The sequence below is a fragment of the Megalobrama amblycephala genome, linkage group LG2 (genome assembly GCF_018812025.1).
Source record: "Megalobrama amblycephala isolate DHTTF-2021 linkage group LG2, ASM1881202v1, whole genome shotgun sequence".
NCBI classification, from domain to species: domain Eukaryota; kingdom Metazoa; phylum Chordata; class Actinopteri; order Cypriniformes; family Xenocyprididae; genus Megalobrama; species Megalobrama amblycephala.
Window position 1 is genome coordinate 1,185,305 of NC_063045.1, and position 24,859 is coordinate 1,210,163.

General features: G+C 38.3%; 1 protein-coding gene and 1 pseudogene across 1 annotated transcript in view; both read left to right on the plus strand.

Moving 5' to 3' along the window:
* Positions 1 to 21,914, plus strand: part of LOC125263010 — a 43,059-nt pseudogene extending 21,145 nt beyond the window's left edge.
* LOC125263100 (zinc finger protein OZF-like) overlaps positions 1 to 24,859 on the plus strand; it is a 252,439-nt gene that overhangs the window by 34,436 nt on the left and 193,144 nt on the right. The gene's annotated exons all lie outside the window — the stretch shown is intronic.

Sequence of the window (24,859 nt, forward strand, 5' to 3'; positions counted from 1 at the left end):
GCCTCATTGGTAAACTGTCTTTGGAATTTAGTGTGTTTGGCCTCCTCTAACTATAGAGAGTTGTTCTGTTGAGGCCTCTGCTCATCTGGTCTCAATTTAGATGGTGACATTAACTGTTCGTCCCACTCTAAGGCCTCATTGGTAAACTGTCTTTGGAATTTAGTGTGTTTGGCTTCCTCTAACTATAGAGAGTTGTTCTGTTGAGGCCTCTGCTCATCTGGTCTCAATTTAGATGGTGACATTAACTGTTCGTCCCACTCTAAGGCCTCATTGGTAAACTGTCTTTGGAATTGAGTGTGTTTGGCCTCCTCTAACTATAGAGAGTTGTTCTGTTGAGGCCTCTGCTCATCTGGTCTCAATTTAGATGGTGACATTAACTGTTCGTCCCACTCTAAGGCCTCATTGGTAAACTGTCTTTGGAATTTAGTGTGTTTGGCTTCCTCTAACTATAGAGAGTTGTTCTGTTGAGGCCTCTGCTCATCTTGTCTCAATTTAGATGGTGACATTAACTGTTCGTCCCACTCTAAGGCCTCATTGGTAAACTGTCTTTGGAATTGAGTGTGTTTGGCCTCCTCTAACTATAGAGAGTTGTTCTGTTGAGGCCTCTGCTCATCTGGTCTCAATTTAGATGGTGACATTAACTGTTCGTCCCACTCTAAGGCCTCATTGGTAAACTGTCTTTGGAATTTAGTGTGTTTGGCTTCCTCTAACTATAGAGAGTTGTTCTGTTGAGGCCTCTGCTCATCAGGTCTCAATTTAGATGGTGACATTAACTGTTCGTCCCACTCTAAGGCCTCATTGGTAAACTGTCTTTGGAATTTAGTGTGTTTGGCCTCCTCTAACTATAGAGAGTTGTTCTGTTGAGGCCTCTGCTCATCTGGTCTCAATTTAGATGGTGACATTAACTGTTCGTCCCACTCTAAGGCCTCATTGGTAAACTGTCTTTGGAATTTAGTGTGTTTGGCTTCCTCTAACTATAGAGAGTTGTTCTGTTGAGGCCTCTGCTCATCTGGTCTCAATTTAGATGGTGACATTAACTGTTCGTCCCACTCTAAGGCCTCATTGGTAAACTGTCTTTGGAATTGAGTGTGTTTGGCCTCCTCTAACTATAGAGAGTTGTTCTGTTGAGGCCTCTGCTCATCTGGTCTCAATTTAGATGGTGACATTAACTGTTCGTCCCACTCTAAGGCCTCATTGGTAAACTGTCTTTGGAATTTAGTGTGTTTGGCTTCCTGTAACTATAGAGAGTTGTTCTGTTGAGGCCTCTGCTCATCTGGTCTCAATTTAGATGGTGACATTAACTGTTCGTCCCACTCTAAGGCCTCATTGGTAAACTGTCTTTGGAATTTAGTGTGTTTGGCCTCCTCTAACTATAGAGAGTTGTTCTGTTGAGGCCTCTGCTCATCTGGTCTCAATTTAGATGGTGACATTAACTGTTCGTCCCACTCTAAGGCCTCATTGGTAAACTGTCTTTGGAATTTAGTGTGTTTGGCCTCCTCTAACTATAGAGAGTTGTTCTGTTGAGGCCTCTGCTCATCTGGTCTCAATTTCGATGGTGACATTAATTGTTTGTCCCACTCTAAGTCCTCCTTGGTAAACTGTCATTGGAATTGAAAGTGTTTGGTCTCCTTTCACCATAGAGAGTCATTCTTCTGAGGCCTCTGCTCACCTGAGCTCCAGCTAGACAGTGACATCAAGTGTTCAGCCCACTGTAAGGCCGTCTTGGTAAACTCTCTTTGATTGGTCCCATCTCAGGCCCTATTTTTATTTGGCTCAGAGATCTGATCTCGAGAAGGGGAACAAGGTATTGTGTCTTGCTGCCATGCTTTGGGCACACCTGGTAACATCTCCTTCAGACAAAGAAGTTGTTGACATGTACAACAGGTGCCTTCCTGTACTTACGGTAGCACAATATTCGTGCACACATGTACAACCATATGTATCGTACCCTAGCCTGCGATCGACATTCTGCGTGATGTGAAAGCTCTGTTAGCCCTCCTCCCCAGCACCACCTGTAGAGATCTGCTATGCGGTTTCTACCATTCATGCAGCAGTCTTTCCTTTGTTTGTTATTTTTGACTAAGCTGAACAAATTATTGTATTTGCTCAGCAGCAGCAGTAGCGTAGCTGATCTCGTATGCCAAAATCAAGCCATGTATATTTCATGCCCCATGCCAATAAATGCTGGTTGAATTTAATCCACTCCAAGAGTTGTTCAATAATTCATCTGAACAAAAGTAATTCCTTTTTGTAAGATCATTTAGTAAGATCATTTTCATCTAAGTAATTCCAAACTTTGTGAGGCAGACGACATTATGTGATAAAATACAATAAACTTGTTAAACGCACTCCACAGCACCACCCAGGGCATTTAATTATAACTGCTAGTTTTAGTGCTTGGGATTTATCATGGATTTATTGCATTTACGACCAGCAAAGCAATGTTGTAAAATTCAAATAGTATTTTCATTTTTCGAATAATAATTACAGATCGAATATTCGTGCACACCCCTATTCCAAACTGAATACTGACCCATCATTCAAGAGCAAATGTTTTGCGAATCCCGCATTGAACTCAACCAGTCGTCAGTAAAATGATGTGTTTGAGCAACATGGGTGGACAAAGTACAACATAGGCAGGCATGATGCAAATGTCTTTTCTAGTGAAATACAACTGTAAGGCAGTGGGATTCAATAACTTTATTTATTTATTTATTTATTTTTAATATGATTCATTTATAATGTAACTTTGTTCGTTTCAGACCTGAGCGAGGAAAATGAGGAGAGTGAAGAGGAGAAACATCATCATGGAGAAAAAAACTTGCTCACAGCCTGAGAGTGTTTCTTTACTGAAAAGAAGAGACAAGAAACATTTCACCTGCCATCAGTGTGGAAAGAGTCTCACACAACAAGGAAACCTTAAAATACACATGAACATCCACACTGGAGAGAAACCATTCACATGTGATCAGTGTGGGAAGAGTTTCACACAATCATCAAACCTTAAGACACACATGAAGATCCACTCTGGAGAGAAACTGTTCACATGTGATCAGTGTGGGAAGAGTTTCACACAATCATCATACCTTAAAAAACACATGATCATCCACACTAGAGAGAAACTGTATGAATGTGATCAGTGTGGCAAAACATTTTTGAGGGCTTCAGGCCTGAAGGATCACCTGCAAGTTCATTCACAGGAGAAACCACATTCATGTTCTTTGTGTGGAAAGAGTTTTTCACTGCTGCAAAGTTTAAAAGAACATCAGAAAATACATACTGGTGTAAGAAATCATATGTGCTTTGAGTGTGGGAAGACTTTTATTAGAGTTGATATTTTAAAACGGCACCAGAGGATTCACACTGGAGAGAAACCTTACAAGTGTTCACACTGCGACAAGAGATTCAGTAGGTCAGGAACCCTGAAAACACATGAGAGGGTCCACACTGGAGAGAAACCTTACAAGTGTGATCAATGTGGGAAGAGTTTTTCACATTTGCGGAATTTAAAAGAACATCAGAAAATACATACTGGTGTAAGAAATTATATGTGCTTTGAGTGTGAAAAGACTTTTATTAGAGCTGAACATTTGAAACTGCATCAGAAAATTCACACTGGAGAGAAACCTTACAAGTGTTCACACTGCAACAAGAGGTTCAGACAGTCAGGAACCTTGAAAGCACACGAGAGGATCCACACTGGAGAGAAACCTTACAAGTGTTCCTACTGCGACAAGAAATTCAGTGATTCAGGATCTCTGAAAAAACATGAGAGGATCCACACCGGAGAGAAACCTTACAAGTGTGATCAATGTGGGAAGAGTTTTACACAACAAGGAAACCTTAAGGAACACATGAACATCCACACTAGAGAGAAACCATATATCACTGCACCAGTGTTGGAGAGTAGCTAACTACAAGTATTGACTACTAACTTAACTACATTTTTCAGGAGCTTGTCAGTAGCTCAGTTGTGTTTAAAACAGTGTACTTTTTCCAGTAGCTAACTGCTTTTTCCTGCAAGTAGCTACATTCCACGTTGCATTTTGACGAGCCTGCAATGCACTGAAGCAGCATCTTCTTCTTATTATTGGATCACAAATTAAAATTGTGCCATCTATGGTTTTATCACGCATCTTGCGGCTTTACAGTTCATTGAGAAGATCTTGTCTGATGATTAGGTAAAGGACATACAGGAGTGGGATGATATTTACGGGAGACCACAGCTACATCAGAGTTCCCGTTTTGATCCATTTTCCCTTATGACGCTGTTTCGAATCTTTCATTGTTTATGTTTGGTTGGACTGATGTCTCTTGTACTAGTTACTTACACCAAAGACTTTATATATAGAAAGACGGTGCACTCGTATTATCATGAATGGGAGAAAGTGCAACACAGAATATGGCAGAATAAGAGCCAATCGGCGATTAAAGTCATCGCATCACTGCAGCTGCCTTTAGAAGCTCCGGTTCCTATAGAAACAGTCAGACGCGAGATGTGCACACAGCGATTGCGTGTGGCGTCTCCCATCTAAATTTGTCACAGTGAATAAAGTTCTTCAAGATGCAGTTCCTCCCCAAAGAATAACTAAAAGTTGTGTTCTTTTACATCATTTTGCTTCATTTTTTTAGATTTAGGTTTTTTATAATGCATATCAATCATTCATAGTTTTTTTACACTCTTTTTTGAAAAAGTAGAATTTTCTAATGTAGGCTACAAAATGTTCTTGTTCTTGAATGTTCAGGAAGCTGAACATAACACTTTTAAGAGAGACTTGTATCTGATATCTGTATTTAGTTAACTTTAACTTTTATAAGCTACCCTTAATTTCTCAGTAGTTTCCCTTCTTGTTCAGTCAGCACATTCGTTGTGTCTTCTGGGATGATTTCAGCAGTTCAGATATTTCTCTTGTGTACACATATATTAAATACACTTAACACAGTTTGTTTAAAGGTGCCCAAGAATGCTTTTTCACAAGATGTAATATAAGTCTAAGGTGTCCCCTGAATGTGTCTGTGAAGTTTCAGCTCAAAATACCCCATAGATTTTTTTAAATTAATTTTTTTAACTGCCTATTTTGGGGCATCATTAACTATGCACTGATTTTTTTCAGCGCGCCGCCCCTTTAATTTGCGTGCTCCCTGCCACACGAGCTCTCGATTATATTACAGCACATTTACAAAGTTCACACAGCTAATATAACCCTCAAATGGATCTTTACAAGATGTTCGTCATGCATGCTGTATGCATGCTTCGAATTATGTGAGTATAGTATTTATTTTGATGTTTATATTTGATTCTCTATGAGTTTGAGGCTGTGCTCCGTGGCTAAAGCTAACATTACACACTGTTGGAGAGATTTATAAAGAATGAAGTTGTGTTTATGAATTATACAGACTGCAAGTGTTTAAAAATGAAAATAGCGACAACTCTTGTCTCCATGAATTCAGTAAGAAACGATGGTAACTTTAACCTCATTTAACAGTACATTAGCAACATGCTAACGAAACATTTAGATAGACAATTTACAAATATCACTAAAAATATAATTTTATCATGGATCATGTCAGTTATTATTGCTCCATCTGCCATTTTCGCTGTTGTTCTTGCTTACCTAGTCTGATGATTCAGCTGTGCAGATCCAGACGTTACTGGCTGCCCTTGTGTAATGCCTTTCATAATGTTGGGAACATGGGCTGGCATATGCAAATATTGGGGTGTACACCCCGACTTTTACGTAACAGTCGGTGTTATGTTGAGATCCGCGTGTTTTCCGGAAGTCTTTTAAACAAATGAGATTTACATAGGAAAGAGAAAGCAATGGAGTTTGAAACTCATTTCCATGTACTGAACTCTTGTTATTCAACTATGCCAAGGTAAATTCAAATTTTGAATCTAGGGCACCTTTAAGCAACATTTACAAGGTTATTTCTGAATTGCTTTAATTGGATAAAGCACTATATGTGCATCTTTTCTGGTGTCTGCAGACTTATTTAGTTCAGCAGGAAACAAACATTGGTGGAAAGTGTCTATCAAAACGATTGTGTAATTTTTTAAGTTTGTGTATTTTATTTTAAAGTGATAATGTGAGTGTTATTGAATGTATGTGATCTCAGACATCAGGGTTTTATCTGTGAGGGGATTTCATGGGAATAGAAACATTTATCGCTTTTTAACATGGCAATAAATTAATGATCTTGAATTAATTGTTCTTGTTGTTTTTAAGAAATTAAAAATTAATTCACCCAAAAATTATGTCATTTATTACTCACCCTCATGTCGTTCCACACCCGTAAGACCTTCGTTCATCTTTGGAACACAAATTAAGATATTGTTGATGAAATATGATGGCTCAGCGAGGCCTGCATTGCCAGCAAAGTTACTGCACCTCTCAAGATCCAGAAAGGTACTAAAAACATATTTAAAACAGTTCATGTGAGTTCAGTGGTTCAATCATAATATTATAAAGCGATAAGAATAGTTTTTGTACACCCAAAAAAAAAACAGAATAACGAATTTTCAATAATATCCATATGGGCCGATTTCAAAACACTACTTCATGAAGCTTCTGAGCTTTATGAATATTTTGTTTCGAATTAGTGATTCGGATCTCCTATCAAACAGCTAAACTGCTGAAATCACATGACTTAGGCGCTCCGATTCACTGATTCGATTCGTAAAGCTCTGAAGCAGTGTTTTGAAATCGGCCCATATAGATATTGTTGAAAAGTCGTTATTTTGGGGTTTTTTTGGCGCACAAAATGTATTCTTGTCGCCTTATAATATTAAGATAGAACCACTATACACACATGAATGGTTTTAAATATGTTTTTAGCAGCTTTCTGGATCTTGAGAGATGCAGTAACATTGATGGTAACGCAGGCCTCACTGAGTCATCGGATTTTATCAAAAATATCTTAATTTGTGTTCCGAAAGATGAACGAAGGTCTTACGGGTGTGGAACAACATGAGGGTGAGTAATGACATTATTTTCATTTTTGTAGTTTTGTAGTTTAAGTAAAAAGTGCCTAAGAAAAACAGAAGAGGTCATAACACTTTTAAGAGAGACATGTATCTGAAATTTGTATTCAAACTAACTTATATTGTATCTGTATCACTAGTTTCTTCCTCGTTCAGGCAGCACGTTTGATGGCAGAACAAATGCCGCGTTTGGCCCTTGTCAAACTCGCTCAAATCCTTACGCTATCCTTACATTTTTCCTGCTTCTATCTAACACATCAACTTTGAGGACAAAATGTTCACTTGCTGGCTAATATATCCACCCACTAACAGGTGCCGTGATGAAGAGATAATCAGTGTCATTCACTTCACCTGTCAGTGCTCATGATGTTATGCCTGATATATTTCTGTATGTGCTCTCACTGCTATAGCTATGGGTTCGACTGCCAACACAAACAACAGCGGGGATAAAGGGAACCCATTTGAGATGGTGTTATCAGTTAGTATCTCAACAGCTGGGTCTGTGTAACAGCCGAATCCACTTAATCCAAATCTTGGAAAAACATCAAAGAGAGAGTCCCATTCTATCCCGTCAAATGTTTGGGACGCATCTGCTGATCACGTTACTGTCTTTTTTTATTGTTTCTCATGTAGTATATTCAAGATATTAAGGGGGTAATGATACACTCATGCCACGAGTCGATGCAAATCGCAATACTGAATTAACGATATGATGCGATACTTAACGCAATATTTTAAGGCAATATTTTACAGGCACAAAACCAGTGTTAATTTTGTTTATGAAAACTATGACAAAAAATGTTGATGACCTTTTTTTTCTATGACTAAGATGAGATGATGAGAGAGACGAAACCAATGTCATTAAACGATAACTGTGACTAAATCAACACATGCAATATTGTTGATGAAAAAAGACGAGACTGAAATGTGGCTAAAATGACCAAAATCACTCTTTTGAAATCACGTTTTGTTTTTGTCGAATAAAGGAGACAAAATATTACAGACTGTTTTTACGAGCGTTCATGCTCATGGTTGCCACATTTACAGAATTAAACCCTCAATCAGAGCTTTTCTGTTAAAAGAACATGTTTTACTTTATCTTTGCAATCTGGCAACCACGCACACGCGCTCTCTCTACACTGAGGAAGAAATGGCCCACACAAGGACCGTAATTCAGTGCAGCATGTTGGCCAGACCATCATGCCACATGTGCCAGATGTGGGCCAGATCTGGGCCGACACAATGTTGCTATCTGTGCAAAAGCAAATCAAGGCCATAATCCATATTTATTCCAGGATTTGTGATATATGTTTTTACATAGATCCAACAGTTAAATCTTTTCTCTCAAAATTTTGTTAACTGTCACTGGCCCACCGGTGGGCCCACAGCCAATACATATTTAAAACAGTAATATTCTATACTAAACCTAAACTAATCTTGACAAACTATATATCATTTGAAAGCTTAGAATTTCATATTTGATGACTGATTTTCAAAATAAATTACAGAGCAGTAATTTATGAATTTGCAAAAAGCATATGTTCATACTCATAAGGCATGTTCAGACCTTTATTTTGAAATAGCGATGAACGTGAAAATCATTAAAGATTGGTTGAAACATGTTTGTTTTCATGCCAAGAGTTCAAAAAATAACATCCATTCAAGTTTTTTATGAAAAAAAGGTCTGAAAATGTTTTTAATAGAAAAAAAAAAAAAACATATATGATTGTGGCGGCGATTTATTAGAGGCTGAATTCATATCAAATTCTGCCAAATACTTCCCATACTACTTCTATATAGGATGTCTACTTTATAAATAGTATGAAAATAATGGAAATATATGGTTCAGATCACTCAAACCATATATGGAAATGGAGGCGCCCTTATATGGTCAGTAATGGAGCTTGGTTGTCATCTAGTGAAGAAGTGTGGTACTGCGCTCAAACAAAATCTTACTGAAAGCTCATTTTTTGAGATATCAACCTGAAATTTGGAACACAACTTGTTCAGATTTTTGGCTTTGATTTCCTTGCAGTTTTAGAGTAAAACTTGTTTTATAAAATATATATTTTATATAGAATATAAAATATATTTTTACATTTTACATTTTTATAAACTTAAACTTCTATAACATATTTCTCGTTCACTTACATAAGTTATTTCACTTCTACCAAATTTCATCTTTAAAACAAGACCAGCCTATATTGTCTATATTGTGTCTATATTCCAAAGTATTCTTGAATTAAAACCATTTAAGTTTGGATAGTTTAAATGTTGCAGTTAACAGGTTAAAGCCCAATGAAGAAAATGCGTGTTTATGAACATTAATTAACAGTGAGTTTTGCCATTGAGATGACTGGGAAAAAGTTTCCTGATCAACCTGAATTCATGCCAAATAATGAATGTTTGTTGTGTATCTAAATAAATTGTTCATTTATATCAGTGATCATTATTGTATATCCAGGTACACAAGTGACACATGGTCGAAAGAAGGGATGGCAGAGAATAACAAAAGGTTGCAAAAAATCTTTATTATTTCTTTAATTTCCAGAGGGATGACCATGTTTTAAATCTTCACAAGGTGAAGTAACAGAAGAACATAGCAATACATCATTGAAATGGCAGCTGTATTTAACAATATTTTATTTGATTTTCCAGTTATAGGAAATCAGTATGTTCTTTCTGAGATGATTGGGTGGGTTTGTGTAATTGAAAAATTTAACCTTGTGCTGTCAGTGTATCTTTAATAGCCTAAATGGAAACCATGAAAAGACAATATAATTTCAGCAACATTTTCAGCATTTGTCACCAACTGGAAAACCAGAGAAGTGTTAGTCAGAACAGGTAAGCTAACAACACATGTATAATCACACTATAGGTTACAAGAATATTTAATGTCCACAGACACATACTCACAAGATGAATTCATTGTAGACGATAGCTGAAGGCTGTTCTGTGCCTGTCATTCAGTTACAGACGACTGCACAACGTTCACACTAATGAAAACATTATAGGCTAAACTGTTACCTAGAAGTAAACAACTGTAGTTTAAGCATCAGTCAGCCGCGACGCTGAGAATATACGTTACCTTTATGGAATAATCCACTAATGTGCTGAAATACGTGAACTAAAATTCAGTTGCATGTGCGCAATCGCGCATGTCTGGGAAACTCATTAATATTCATGTATGCTCCGCCTTCGTAACGCTCGGCGCTCCCCCTTCAGTTAGCGTCGAGTCTTCTGAGGTAAGCAGTTCACGATATTTCGCGGTCATTTCTGACAGGTTTTCTTCGGGTTCGACGCTATTTGTGCGTCTGCTAAGTAAAACGATTTTTTTTTTTTTTTTAAAGAAGAAGGATTTATGAGTTGCCTTTCTCTTCACATACAAAACGGTAAGATGTTAGCAAACTATGGATTGTTATGAATGCAGTTATTAGGAAATAGAACTATATTTAGATTCATATGGGCAAATTACAGTGGCTGATAGTGTTTGCTGTTTTTTTTCTGTATGATTTTATAAGTATAGTAATATTAAGGCACTTTTATAGGCTTTCAGCATGACTCAAACAATCTGTTTCTATCAGCAAATACTTAGAATAAAGTGAGATGATCTGCTGCTTATCCTGAATGTCTTGTTTAATGAGTATTGATAGTCTATGGATCATCACTATTATCAGAGCAGCTGAAAAGACTCTTTATTTCATGTCAGATCCTGTTTTCACCTCATTCTTCTTCAGATCCGTAAATTGCCACATTAAGATCATTTTATTGGTGCCAACAGACTTGCGCAATCAACACGATAAGTTATTGTGAAGATACACACTGATCAGGCTTAACATTATGATCACCTTCGTAATATTGTGTTGGTCTCACTTTTGCTGCCAAAATAGAGGCATGGACTCCTCTAGACCCCTGAAGGTGTGCTGTGGTATCTGGCACCAAGATGTTAGCAGCAGATCCTTTAAGTCCTGTAAGCTGGGAGGTGGAGCCTCCATGGATTGGACTTGTTTGTTCAGCACATCCCACAGATGCTCGATTGGATTGAGATCTGGGGAATTTGGAGGCCAAGTCAACACCTCAAACTCATTGTTGTGCTCCTCAAACCATTCCTGAACCAATTTTGCTTTGTGGCAGGAGCATTATCCTGCTAAAAGAGGCCACCAGGGAATACTGTTTCCATGAAAGGGTGTACACGGTCTGCAACAATGCTTAGGTAGGTGTAGGGATAGGTATCATTAAGGTTTTAACAGTATTACTGATCTTACAGATACTGCTTATCAGTCTGGTACTTTAACTGTATTCTTATCATTTTTTATATATATATTTATACACACACACACACCGATCAGGCATAACATTATGATCACCTTTGTAATATTGTGTTGAACCCCCATTTGCTGCTAAAACAGGCATGGACTCCTCTAGAACCCTGAAGGTGTGCTGTGATATCTGGCACCAAGATGTTAGCAGCGGATCCTTTAAATCCTGTAAGCTGGGAGGTGGGGCCTCCATGGATCTGACTTGTTTGTTCAGCATATCCCACAGATGCTCGATTGGATTGAGATCTGGGGAATTTGGAGGCCAAGTCAACAACTCAAACTCCTCAAACCATTCCTGAACCATTTTTGCTTTGTGGCGCGTTATCCTGCTGAAAGAGGCCACAGCCACCAGAGAATACCGTTTCCATGAAAGGGTGTACATGGTCTGCAACAATGCCTATCTTACAGATACTGCTTATCATCCAAAGTGTAATTTGTTTGTCTATTTGCGATCTGTTTTGGAGTGCGCCTGGGGAACCATGTCTTTTGCACAGATTTTTATGCTGTCAACGTTTTAAAACGTTAATAATTATATAAAACATGTCCCTGATATTTACTGATATTATTTTATTTGTCACAACAATACATAGATATGTGAACATACATACTTAAAATGTGTGAATTAGTATAAAAACAAACCCAGTAAGTGATTTCTTCTTGATTTTGTCAGATCTGCTCCTTCTCCTTCAGTGAAGCTCCTCCCACTGCAATTCACCAATAAATGCTGGAATATTCCCATCAGTCTACAAGTGAAGACGAGCATCAAACCATCAGGAAGAGCTGAAATCTCCAAAGACAGAGTTTATTGAAGGACAGTAAGAAGATGAGAGATCCAGAACACTGCAGAATGAAACACACTGAAGAACAAAGAGGTTGGTGTTTATTCCTGATTCTTCATTCATGAGGCTGAAGAACAATAAGGATATAAAGCAGTTCATCAGATTTACTGTTTGTAGTAGGACAAAACATAGTTAAACAAATAAATAATATAGGGAACACTTTCTACAGTCATGTGAAAAAGAAGGTACACCCTTTTGAATTCTGTGGTTCTACATATTGGGATATAATAAAAAAAAATCATCTGATCCTTGACAGGTCTCAAAATTAGGTAAATACAACTTCAGATGAGCAACTACACATGATATATTAGACTGTGTCATTATTTAACAAAAACTAGGCCAACATGGAGAAGCCATGTGTGACAAACTAAATGTACCCTTATTGCTTCCATCGGAATTTAGAGGGTAAGTAGGAGTTAAAATGCTTTTGAAAAACAAACTATCGGCATATCGGCACAAAAACCTCATACCAACGGTCAAGCATGGTTGTGGAAGGGTGATGATTTTGGGCTTATTTTGCAGCCACAGGACCTGGGCACCTCACAGTCATTGAGTCAACCATGAACTCCTCGATCCATACCAAAGTATTCTAGAGTCAAATGTGAGGCCATCTGTCTGACAGCTAAGGCTTGACAGAAATTGGGTTATGCAACAAGACAGCCTAACAACAATCCCAAGCACACCAGCATAGCTGAAAAAAAGAAAAAAAAGAATCAAGGCCTAATCAAAGTCCAGACCTCAACTCAATTGAAATGCTGTGGTGGGACCTTAAGAGAGCTGTGCATGAACAGATGCCCACAAACCTCAATTAACTGAAGCAACGGTGTAAAGAAGAGTGAGACAAAATTCCTCAACAATGATGTGAGAGACTGATAAAGTCAAATAGAAAAAGATTACTTCAACGTATTGCTGCTATAGGTGTGTCTACAAGCAATTGAATCTTATTTTGTCACACATGGCTTCTTACTTTTGGCTTTATTTTTGTTAAATACATAATGACACAGTGTAATATGTCATGTATTGCTGTTCATCTGAGGTTTTATTGACCTAATTTTAAGACTTGCTATAGACCAGATGATTTTTATGTCCTTTTCTTGTTTTGATCAAATGGTTACTGAAAAGAGATTTAATAAATGTTCACACTGATAAGAAGGCCTAACTAAATATGATCTGAGCTGTTTTATTTTACATTTGTTATATATTATGGCGGGCCGGAAGGTCCAAAAATAGGACTAATGACGTGGAGTCACTGTACTATTGCCAGTGGCTACTGCGTTTCCCACTGATAGGCCAGCAGTTGATTTGTAAATGCACCAGTGCCTCCCACAGGTTTGAAATATACTTGTGGTGGTAGCCGGGTGGAAAATTGTCCTATTACCCACGGCACAATAATGGTCTACAACATGTGACCAACAACAAATAATGTGTGATTTTTATTTTTTATGTATTGAAATTAATTTTAATTACATAGGCTACTATTACATTCAATTACATTATTATGCATTGTAAATCATGCAAAATTACAGCATTTAAATGGTAGAGTTCTCCTTGCTTTGTCATATAGTGTCTCTCTTAGTGAATGGGACACAGATTTTACTGATACTAGTGTAATCTATATATTGAATAATATGTGTCAAATAATGTTCTTAGTCTTTTCTTCCTGTGGGGGAGCATCCCAGCCAGAGACTACAGTAGTTTACTATGAATTAAAGGGAAATCAAATTAAATAAAATTGATTGTGTAACCAAAATACCAATAAATGCCCAGAAAAAGAAAAAAAAAAAGTAGCATGGGATTTTTAATTATAAACAAGCCCGAAATGCACAAGGACTCTTATTTTGAAATGTCTATACTATTGGGGGCTGATCCATCAGATTAGAGAGATAAAATATGCATACTTACAACCGACTAAATCATTATATAAAGGTCATTAAGTAGACATTGTCATAATTCATCAACTCGAGTTCATTAGCAATCGCTTTGCATAAATGTGCACTATTCATTGATTTGAGAATCACTTTGAAGTAGTCTGAAGCGCTGATGCGGGACCCTGTAGAATGTGCAACAGTGCCGCCTTGTGACATCACAACGTGCAGCGCTCTTTTATAAAAATGAAATCAAAGTCTTTTGAATAGTAATAATCAACAGGCTGTATCGTGATTTTTCCGTTTGTTTTAACATTTAATGTATTGAATACTTTTTATGACATTAAATTCAAGAAAACTCACCCGGAGGGATTTAGACTCCACTAGAACCCTGAAGGTGTGCTGTGGTATCTGGCACCAAGATGTTAGCAGCAGATCCTTTAAGTCATGTAAGTTGCGAGGTGGAGCCTCTGTGGATCGGACTTGTTTGTTCAGCACATCCCACAGATGCTCAGCTGGAGTGAGATCTGGGGAATTTGGAGGCCAAGTCAACACCTCAAACTTGTTGTTGTGCTCCTCAAACCATTCCTGAACCATTTTTGCTTTGTGGCACATTTAATATAAGCTAAGCAAAGCCTGTTTTATAGTTTTTTGATAAACTTTAAAAAAGTTATTTCTCATAACTTTGGTTACCCAAATGAAAAAAGTACACTTCTATAATGTACTTAAAGTGCTCTATTTTCATGAGATAGTATATTAAAAGCACATTTTAGTTCATATGTCATGGTGTCTCAAAATAGCACAGTCAAAGCTGAAAATCAAAGCTGTTGTCCATGACAACAGTGCTAATGTCATAGCAGCAGTGAAGATTTTGGCAGAAAAGCATGGATGGGCATTAGTCCGATGTGCAGGTCACACCTTGAACTTGCCTGTGCAAAGTGCTCTGAAGAACCACCAAGCTATTTCCAAGTGTTTGGCTGCCTCAAGATGCCTTGTTGAACATTTTAAAAAGAGCGAGCTGGCATGCACCAAGCTAAAGGATAAGTAGAAGCAAATGGGTAAACCTCAACACATGCTGGTGCAAGATGTAAGTAACTGATGGAACAGCACTTATCAAATGCTGTCCAGGCTGCTGGAACAAAGATGGCCAGAGACTGCTGCCCTCACAGACACAGCCGTGACTCAGAGAGGAAAATATCACTAGCTTGATCTCAGGCCTGAACAGTGGAACCTGATTAAGGAGCTAATTCAGGCCCTTGAGCCATTCGATGGAGCTACGGTGTTATAATATGTTACCCCTAGTGCAAAGCCTTAATAATTCTATACAGATTTCAGCTTTTGAGACTGCACTAGTGAAGTCATACCAGGCTCGTGTGATAGAAAAGATCACAACAAGATGGCAAGGACTATCTGTGTTTCAACCCTGAATCTCCAAACACGATCCTAGTCACTGCTGCTCTGGATCCCGGGTTTAGAAAACCTGAGCGTTCAGGTCACACCCTGAACTTGGTTGTGCAAAGTGATCTGAAGAACCACAACGCTATTTCCAAGTGTTTGGCTGCTGCAAGATGCCTTGTTGAACATTTTAAAAAGAGCGAGCTGGCATGCACCAAGCTAAAGGTCAAGCAGCAACAAATGGGTACACTGCAACACATGCCGGTGCAAGGTACTTGCTGAAACAGCACTTACCAAATGCTGTCCAGGCTGCTGGAACAAAGATGCCGGAGACTGCTGCCCTCACAGACACAGCCGTGACTCAGAGAGGAAAATATCACTAGCTTGATCTCAGGCCTGAACAGTGGAACATGATTAAGGAGCTAATTCAGGCCCTTGAGCCATTCGATGGAGCTACGGTGTTGCAATATGTTACCCCTAGTGCAAAGCCTTTTGAGACTGCACTAGTGAAGTCATACCAGGCTCATGTGATAGAACAGATCACAACAAGATGACAAGGACTATCTGTGTTTCAACCCTGAATCTCCAAACACAGTCATAGTTGCTGCTGCTCTGTTGTAGTTCTGTTGTTGCTGCTGCTCCTGCTGACGACATTGAAAGTCCAAAGCACAGTACAAACCATGGCACTGGCTGCCGAAAAGAAAGTAAGGCAGCCCAACATAAGTGAAAATGGAGCCTCCACCACAGCACAAGACAACTAAGTAACACATGTGGAGCATCGTTCCTCGACAACACACTGGGAACATCATCAGACACCAGCGGCAGTGTTGAAGAGGATGAGCAGCAGCAGATGACCCAAGCAGTGCAGAAGGAGGTCTTTGTGTATTTTGGATAACATCCCCTGTCCAAGAAGGAGAATCCGCTGTTGTGTTGGTAAAAAAAAAAAATACAGCACACTCTCCAGTGCTGTCAAAGCTGGCCAAGTCCTTCCTTTGTGTTCCAGCCACTGCTCTTTAATAAGTAAAAGTACATATCTGATTACTTGATTAATCAATGGAATAATCACAAGAATACTTGAATAATAAAATAATTGATAGCTGCAGCCCTAGTAATGACTGCTCATATTCAAGAATACACCACTCATCGCCGGTTCACCACTGTTCCTTCCTTGGACAACTTTTGATAGTTACTGACCACTGCAGACCGGGAACACCCCACAAGAGCTGCAGTTTTGGAGATGCTCTGCCCCAGTCATCCAGCCATCACAAATTGGCCCTTGTCAAACTCACTTAAATCCTTACACTTGCCCATTTTTCCTGCTTCTAACACTTCATCTTTGAGGACAATTTTTTCACTTACTGCCTAATACATTCCACCTACTGTCACCATGATGAAGAGATAATCAGTGTTATTCAGTTCACCTGTCAGTGCTCATAATGTTGGTTCATTTTGAGACTGACTGGACAAATTAGAATGTGGCGGGCCACCACAGTCTAGTTAGTTTGGGAAACACTGGATAGATAATTGTGGAGTTGATCAAATATTTGAAAGTTCTCTCTAAGGAAACACGGGATGTGTGCTGATAACATTTTAAAATAACTTGTAATTCAGTGTACCTTGTTCATGGACAGAGGTTTATAAAAATGCATCAAAATGATCATAATTTATTTTCTATTTTCACTTTACATTTCTCTCAGATTTTTTGTGATTTATTTAAAATGTAACTTTTTTTCGTTTCAGATGTGATGCTGGTGAATGAGGAGAGTAAAGAGGAGGAGAAACATGTCAAAACTGGAGAAAAAACTTTCTCACAGACTGAAAGTATTTCTTTACTGAAAAGAAGAGAAAAGAAATGTTTCACCTGCCATCAGTGTGGAAAGAGTTTCACATGCAAACAGAGACTTGAGGTTCACATGAGGATCCACACGGGAGGGAAACCATTCACATGTGATCAGTGTGGGAAGAGTTTCGCACAACAAGGAACCCTTAAGAAACACATGATCATCCACACTGGAGAGAAGCCATTCATATGTGATCAGTGTGGGAAGACTTTTATTACAACTGCAAGTTTGAATCGGCACCAGAGAATTCACACAGAGAAACCTTACAAGTGTTCACACTGCGACAAGAGATTCGGTCAGTCAGAAATTCTGATAAGACACGAGAGGATCCACACTGGAGAGAAACCTTACAAGTGTTCACACTGCGACAGGAGATTCAGTGGGTCAGGACATCTGAAAAAACATGAGAGGATCCACACTGTAGAGAAACCATATCACTGCACTGCATGTGGGAAGAGTTTCACTCAATCATCTGCTCTACACAATCATACAAAATACAATCACAGTAAGTAGATCATCTTCAGATCCAGCGCTTTCAAGTGTACAGCCGCATACTCACCAAATGTGACACAATAATTCTGTCTAGAAATAAAATCTCTTCAATATGAGGGTACTTTTACAAGACAACATTGTACTAAAAATGGAAAAGATGACAGATGACAACGTCAAAACACCTAAAAACACTGTATTCTGCTGCCAAGCCAGTAGTTGGTGATGTCAATTTGTAAAGAAACACAGAACATTCAATGTACATATGTAAGCAGCTTTATAGTACAGTATATTACACATAAGGGTAAGCTGTCTTAGTTTTAATTAAATGTTATTCTGGTCAAGTTCTATACACAAAAGAACATGACGATTTTCACATTGGTGTGTAGAAACATGGAAACAGGCTGAATGAAAATGGAATAGCAGAAATAAAGCAGTTTCCCCAGTAACCTCTGTACACAAAGCAGCTTATCGAAAGATTTCTTTCACTGATAGTTTGCCATCATTCAAGCTAGCAAGTTGCAATGTGTTTATTTACAGGCGGGGCATTTCATTATGTTTTGACTTAAAGGATTAGCTCACTTTCAAATGTAAATTACCCTAAGCTTTACTCGCCCTTAAGGCATCCTAGGTGTATATGACATTCTTCTTTCTGATGAACACAATCTGAGTTATATAATAAATATCCTGACACATCCAAGCTTTATAATGGCAGTGAATGGGACCAAGGAGTATGAACCTGAAGAAAGTGCATCCATCTATCATAAACCTACTCCATACGGTTCCGGGGGGTTAATATGAAGGCCTTCTGAAGTGAAGTGAAGTTTGTGTAAGAAAAATATCCATATTTAACAAGTCATAAAGTAAAATGCACTTACACTATGTTCTACGCCTTCTGTATTCAACTTATGGAAATGTCAGTTGAGCTTTTTTTGTAAGTTGAATATGGAAGACGCACGTGAACGCACGTGAGCCCCCCGCAGACTTTGAGGGACCATCCACCGCGAAAGGTGAGCCAGAGCCTGAGGAGCAAACGACAGACTTCTCCATCATGCTGGAAGTAGAACCCCTGAGCTAATCTGACCAGGGGTGTTAACCCGTGACCAGTGTATAAGGACTGCATGATCAGTGAAATGGACTGTGACGTGCTCATTTCTTTGCTGTGTATGGAAGTAACATTTCTCACCATCATCATGTCCCAGAGCTCAGCCAGTCCTCCAGCCCCACGACATCCCTGGAGATGCCCTGCCAGGGTCAAGCAACTATCAGCAGAGGCCATAATCAAGGATCCTTCTGGCCTTGGACACCCTTGGCCCTTGGACGTCAACCCACATCTGGCTCCTCAAGGAACCATCATCCAAGTGACGCCACCAGGTTCACTCATCCCACCAGCTCCCCCTTGGTCTATCGTCACTCTACCTACACCACAGACATCCGGGCTTTCTTCTAAGATCTGTCCCTCTCCCCTATGGCTTCAGCAAGCTCCTTCCTCCCTTCTGGGTCACCTGTGTCCCTTTTAGATTCTCTAGCTCCACCTGTTATGCTCCTTGCCAAGACTTCGCCTGGGCCTCCTTCACGCATGATGTCTCTCGGCTCCTGCGGTCCTCCGTCTGCACCCAAGGATCCTTCTTCCTCGTCTTCCGCGGTCGTCCCCCAGCTGTGGTCAGTCACAACAAACACCACATTGGCTCCTCCCTACATGGACTGTCGGCTCTGGGAAGCTCTGGGTCTGTGCTGGCGGACCATCCCAACTATCATCGCCAGGGGATCGTTGTCTTCATGTCACTCCCCTGTCATCTCCTGTCACCATCCCTTCACCATCACCTCGTTCACCTCCCGATCCCCTTTTCATACATGACGTCACTGCTGGTGGGAAGGGCCCCATCTTGTGCTTTGTGGGACATTTAATAGTTTTCACTACAGAAACATTTCTGGTTATAATGTTTTAAAATGTGCCTCATTTTATAAATATGCATTTTAAAAGATCATAATTTTGTGTAGCCTTTGTTAACTTACAATTCACACTTCTCTTTTTTTTATGATTCATTTATAATACCTTTTTTACTATCTTTTCAGGCCTGATGGTGGAGAATAAGGAGAGTGAAGAGGAGAAACATCATTATGTCAAAACTGGAGAAAAAACTTGTTCACAGACTGAAAGTATTTCTTTATTAAAAGGAAGAGACAAGGAATGTTTAACTTGCCATCAGTGTGGAAAGAGTTTTGCATGCAAAAAGAGTCTAAAGATTCACATGAGGATCCACACTGGAGAGAAACCGTTCACATGTGATCAGTGTGGAAAGAGTTTCACACAGCAAGGAACCCTTAAGGAACACATGAATGTCCACACTGAAGAGAAACTGCATGAATGTGATCAATGTGGCAAAACATTTTTGAGGTCTTCAGGCCTGAAGGTCCACCTGAAAGTTCATTCACAGGAGAAACCACATTTATGTACTTTGTGTGGAAAGAGTTTTTCACTGCTGCAAAGTTTAAAAAAACATCAGAAAATACATACTGGCATAAGAGATCATGTGTGCTTTGAGTGTCAGAAGACCTTTATTACAGCTGAACATTTAAAACGGCACCAGATGATCCACACTGGAGAGAAACCTTACAAGTGTTCACACTGCGACAAGAGATTCAATGATTCCGGAAACCTAAAAACACATGAGAGGATCCACACTGGAGAGAAACCTTACAAGTGTTCACACTGCGACAAGAGATTCAGTGAGTCAGGACAACTGAAAACTCATGAGATGATCCACACTGGAGAGAAACCTTACAAGTGTTCACACTGCAACAAGAGATTCAGTCGATCAGGAGACCTGAAAACACACGAGAGGATCCACACTGGAGAGAAACCTTACAAGTGTTCCTACTGCGACAAGAGATTTAGTCGATCAGGAGACCTGAAGACACATGAGAGGATCCACACTGGAGAGAAACCTTACAAATGTTCACACTGCGACAAGAGATTCAGTGAGTCAGGACAACTGAAAAGACACGAGAGGATTCACACTGGAGAGAAGCCTTACAACTGTTCATACTGCAACAAGAGATTCAGTCGTTCAGGAGACCTGAAAACACACGAGAGGATCCACACTGGAGAGAAACCTTACAAGTGTTCACACTGCGATAGGAGATTCAGTGAGTCAGGAAAACTAATAAAACACAAGAAGATCCACACTGGATAGAAACTGTATCACTACACTCTATGTGGGAAGAGTTTCAATAAATCATCTTCTCTACACAGTCATACTACAAACAATCACAATAAGTAAGGTGACGTCTCAGTGAGTTGATGTGTGTTTGTACCTGAGTTACAGGAGATTTGCTGAAGGGTGTGGCTTTACACCTGAACTAAATCATGGTGCATTTCTAGTTTGTGTTCTTGTTGTTTCTCTTTCCTTCAGTGATTCCGCTTGTTAACAGCAGATGTTTGCCAAGAATAAAGAAAGTATGTATTTTTGTAACATTTTAATTTCTTATTTAGTCTTGAACAGCAATAAATTCATAAGTAAGATGTAAACCAATAACTTCAGTCCAGGTCTCCACCATGTTTCGTTAGAAATGCCCCATAATGAAATGTAACTATCACTTCGTGTTGGTACTCATCAATAATCAAAATGTTCTTATGTGTGGTTTAATAAGAAATGAAATCTCTTGTGTAAGTTCTGCCAGGAAGACTCAATGTTACGTCACTTATTAGTTTAGATCTAACCAATCATTATCGTACACTTGGAGTATCAAAGATCGCTGACGCCAACCTTCACCTCCATCCCCCCCACCACCACCAGGATGGTCCCTGTCCATACCTCCCAGGGGGTCGGCTACGCCCCTGCTTTCATCTTCAGGCAGGAAATGCAGAGTCCGCAACCCTTGAGGATGTAAGCTACAGACGGGACCTACGCCAAAGAACTTTATCTTACAATATTTTGCTTGCTGATTGTTAATAAATATTGTTGTTACGTTATCTTGCCTCCCAAGTCTTTCTGGTAGAAATTAACATTCCTGTTCAGTATTACAAGCAGTCGTGTGACTCAGGTACTTTAAAAGCAATGCCCATTAGCCTAAAATTAGCTCATTTGGAGAATTATTGATGTATTTTCATATGTTTACCTAAGCCTTTTTCACTTCGTTGTTTCAACCCAGATTTGGGTCAAAATGGACAAACCCAACCATTGGGCTAAAAATTGAAATTAAAAAATGTAACCCAAAGGTTGGGTTTGTCCATATTTGACCCAAATTTGGGTTGAAACAGCTATGCCTTTTTTATTTATCATGCTTTAATTTCTTTAGAAAATCTCACATTTAGAAAGCCAATTTGGTTGTTTTATAGGTGTTGTTTTCTCTGACGGCTGGATGGTGCCATTAAAAAAGCATTTATTTAGCTGTCAGTGAAAATTTTGTTTTAATTTTACTTAATTGTTCTTACTGCAAATTTAACGTGTTTTAACAGGTTTCCCTTTACATATTAAAATACATTTTTAATAACTTGCAGTTTGTTTCCCTGATGTTTTAATTCCTGGCTGGCAGTGAAGGTGTGCTGTGGTATCTGCACCAAGATGTTCAACACGATCACATGAGAATGCGTATCAATAGTACGCGTGTGTAATCTCATAGAATATATACGCCAAAATGAGTTTTGATATGCATATGATACGCAGTTCTTCGTGTGCATATGATACGCACTTTATGGCATCTATATAACATGCTCGGTAGTCTTGGGTAGGATTAGTGGTGTGGGGTTCGTGCGTATAATACGCCATAAAGTGCGTATCATATGCACACGAAAAACTGTGTATCATATGCATGCCAAAACTAATTTTCGTGTATACATTCCACGAGATTACGCACTGGTATTATTGATACACATTTTCGTGTGATCGGGCTGAGATGTTAGCAGCAGATCCTTTAAGTCTTGTAAGTTGCGAGGTGGAGCCTCCACGGATCGGACAAGGTAAAATACCACGTCCCACTTAAATAGCTCCCCTTTCTCTCGGACATATAACTTATAAATATCTACACAGAATAACCGTCTTTCACTCGAACGTTTAACTTATAAAACACTCCTAAATAGGATCACGATTTATCAGATATGTTGTAATATTAAACTTTTGTATATAAATTTGTCCTAAAAATGAACATTTATTCAGTGCAGCTTACCTTACGAGTGACCAAAATGGCTGGCGCTGTCTCTCATCGTGAATCCCGCAAAGTCCGTCAAAGCCAAAGAGCTGTAATGATCCTTCCGCAAAGTCAAATAGCATACAGAGTTTTCTATTCTCTGTGTAAATGTAGTGATGGTCTTTTCTTCTATTTTAAAAAGACAACTTAATTCGAGATTAAATAAATAAATCATATGTGCTCTGAGTGTGAGAAGACTTTTTTTTTTTTTTTACAGCTTATCATTTGAAACTTCCATCAGAGGATCCAGAGAGAAACCACAAGTTAATAAAGTTCATCTTCAAGACCAGCAGTTTCAACTGTGAGATTCAGATCAACTCAAAAATGGACAATATCTAACAGTTTAATTCTTGTGAATTATTTTGCTACATGATGCAAATTATATCATTATGCTTTATTTTGAGTTTCATTTTATGTCCAATTTCCATATGTTGTTTGTTTACACTTTTATTAATGAAAATAGAAGGATTTCACAGGTTAAAATGGTTCTTTTTCATTAAACATACACTATAAGAAAAAATACACCATATCTACTCAATAAAAATGAGGCAACAGATTACAAGCAATATTATTAATTAAATTTCACAAGGTTTGGTATTGAGTAAATATTAATTAAATGAGACCCTTATTAGTTATCCATTTAATATTAGTAGATTTGAATAGAAAACAGCACAGAATTAATTAGAACCTAAACAAAAATATTGAGTTGATTTGAAAAAGATAAACTCCCTAATGTGTAAACAGTACTAATAAAAATTAATTTAACTCTACATTCTACTTAAATAAGAATTTTATTAACAATTCCCTTTTGTGCTTTACATAGCAAAAACTGCAGTGTTAAATTAACTCTCTTGGGAGTACATGTGAGACCATACTCAAGAGTGTTAAAGTATTAAAATACAAGTGTTACATGAACACTGAAGCAACATCAAGAATCAGCCTGTGAATCTCAACAACGGTGACAAGCAACATATTCTGATCAACAGATCAACCCTGAACATTAGAAAACAAGCTACTAAAAAGTCACATAAACAGAACAAAATAAAATATGAGAATAAAGGAAATTACTAAGACAATTCAGCTCATAATTTATTCATGCAGCAATGCATGATGGGAGCCATGGATGAATTTTGATTGGTGGCACACAGAATGCATGCGTTCTTCTTACTAGCCCAGTGATAACAAAATAAGTTTTCTTACCTAAAGTCAACCAGTTAAATTTTGCAAGATGAGCAATATAGAAGAAAACGAACATTCACTGTCTGTAGCCTAATGTTACTCTCTTCAAATGTCTTGTAGGCCTGCTGCATAAAAAAGGCGCACTTTGACAGGAAGTGCTTTTCAATTAAAAATTGCCTGATTACATTAATTTGAATTCACTCAATATTCTCTCCATTTGGGATTAGGTAAATATAATGCTTATGTTTTATTTAACTACAATGGGTAGATTTTATTCCAACCATTTTTATTTGAAATTTAATTAAATATTTGCCTCAAAATCATAAACACAATTATATTGAATACTTTTAACCAAAAACATTAATTCAAATCTACATGACCACAGAATCATTTCTTACAGTGTATATTTAACCTGTTCTTTATTGTTGTTGTTTTTAAAACAACTAGTTATTCTTCCTCTTATAGTGTATAGAAACACAGATTTAAGATATATTGTCATTTAGATTTGCAAATGTCCTTCACTTTTATTTGCTTGAGATGCTTTACTTTCTTATTTGTCAATAAAGGGAGAGATCTGTCTCGTTTGTTTCCACTCATTTGTTTTTTGTTTTTGCCTCAAGTAGCCTATTAAACTTTTATTGTCTGCTGATTCTTCTTGCATCAAAAATAAATTCAATATTTTAGTTACATCTGCCTTGAAATAGTCTTATATTTGATTGATATGTTGTTTTAGATGTTTTGCCATTTTAAAAAGCTTGGC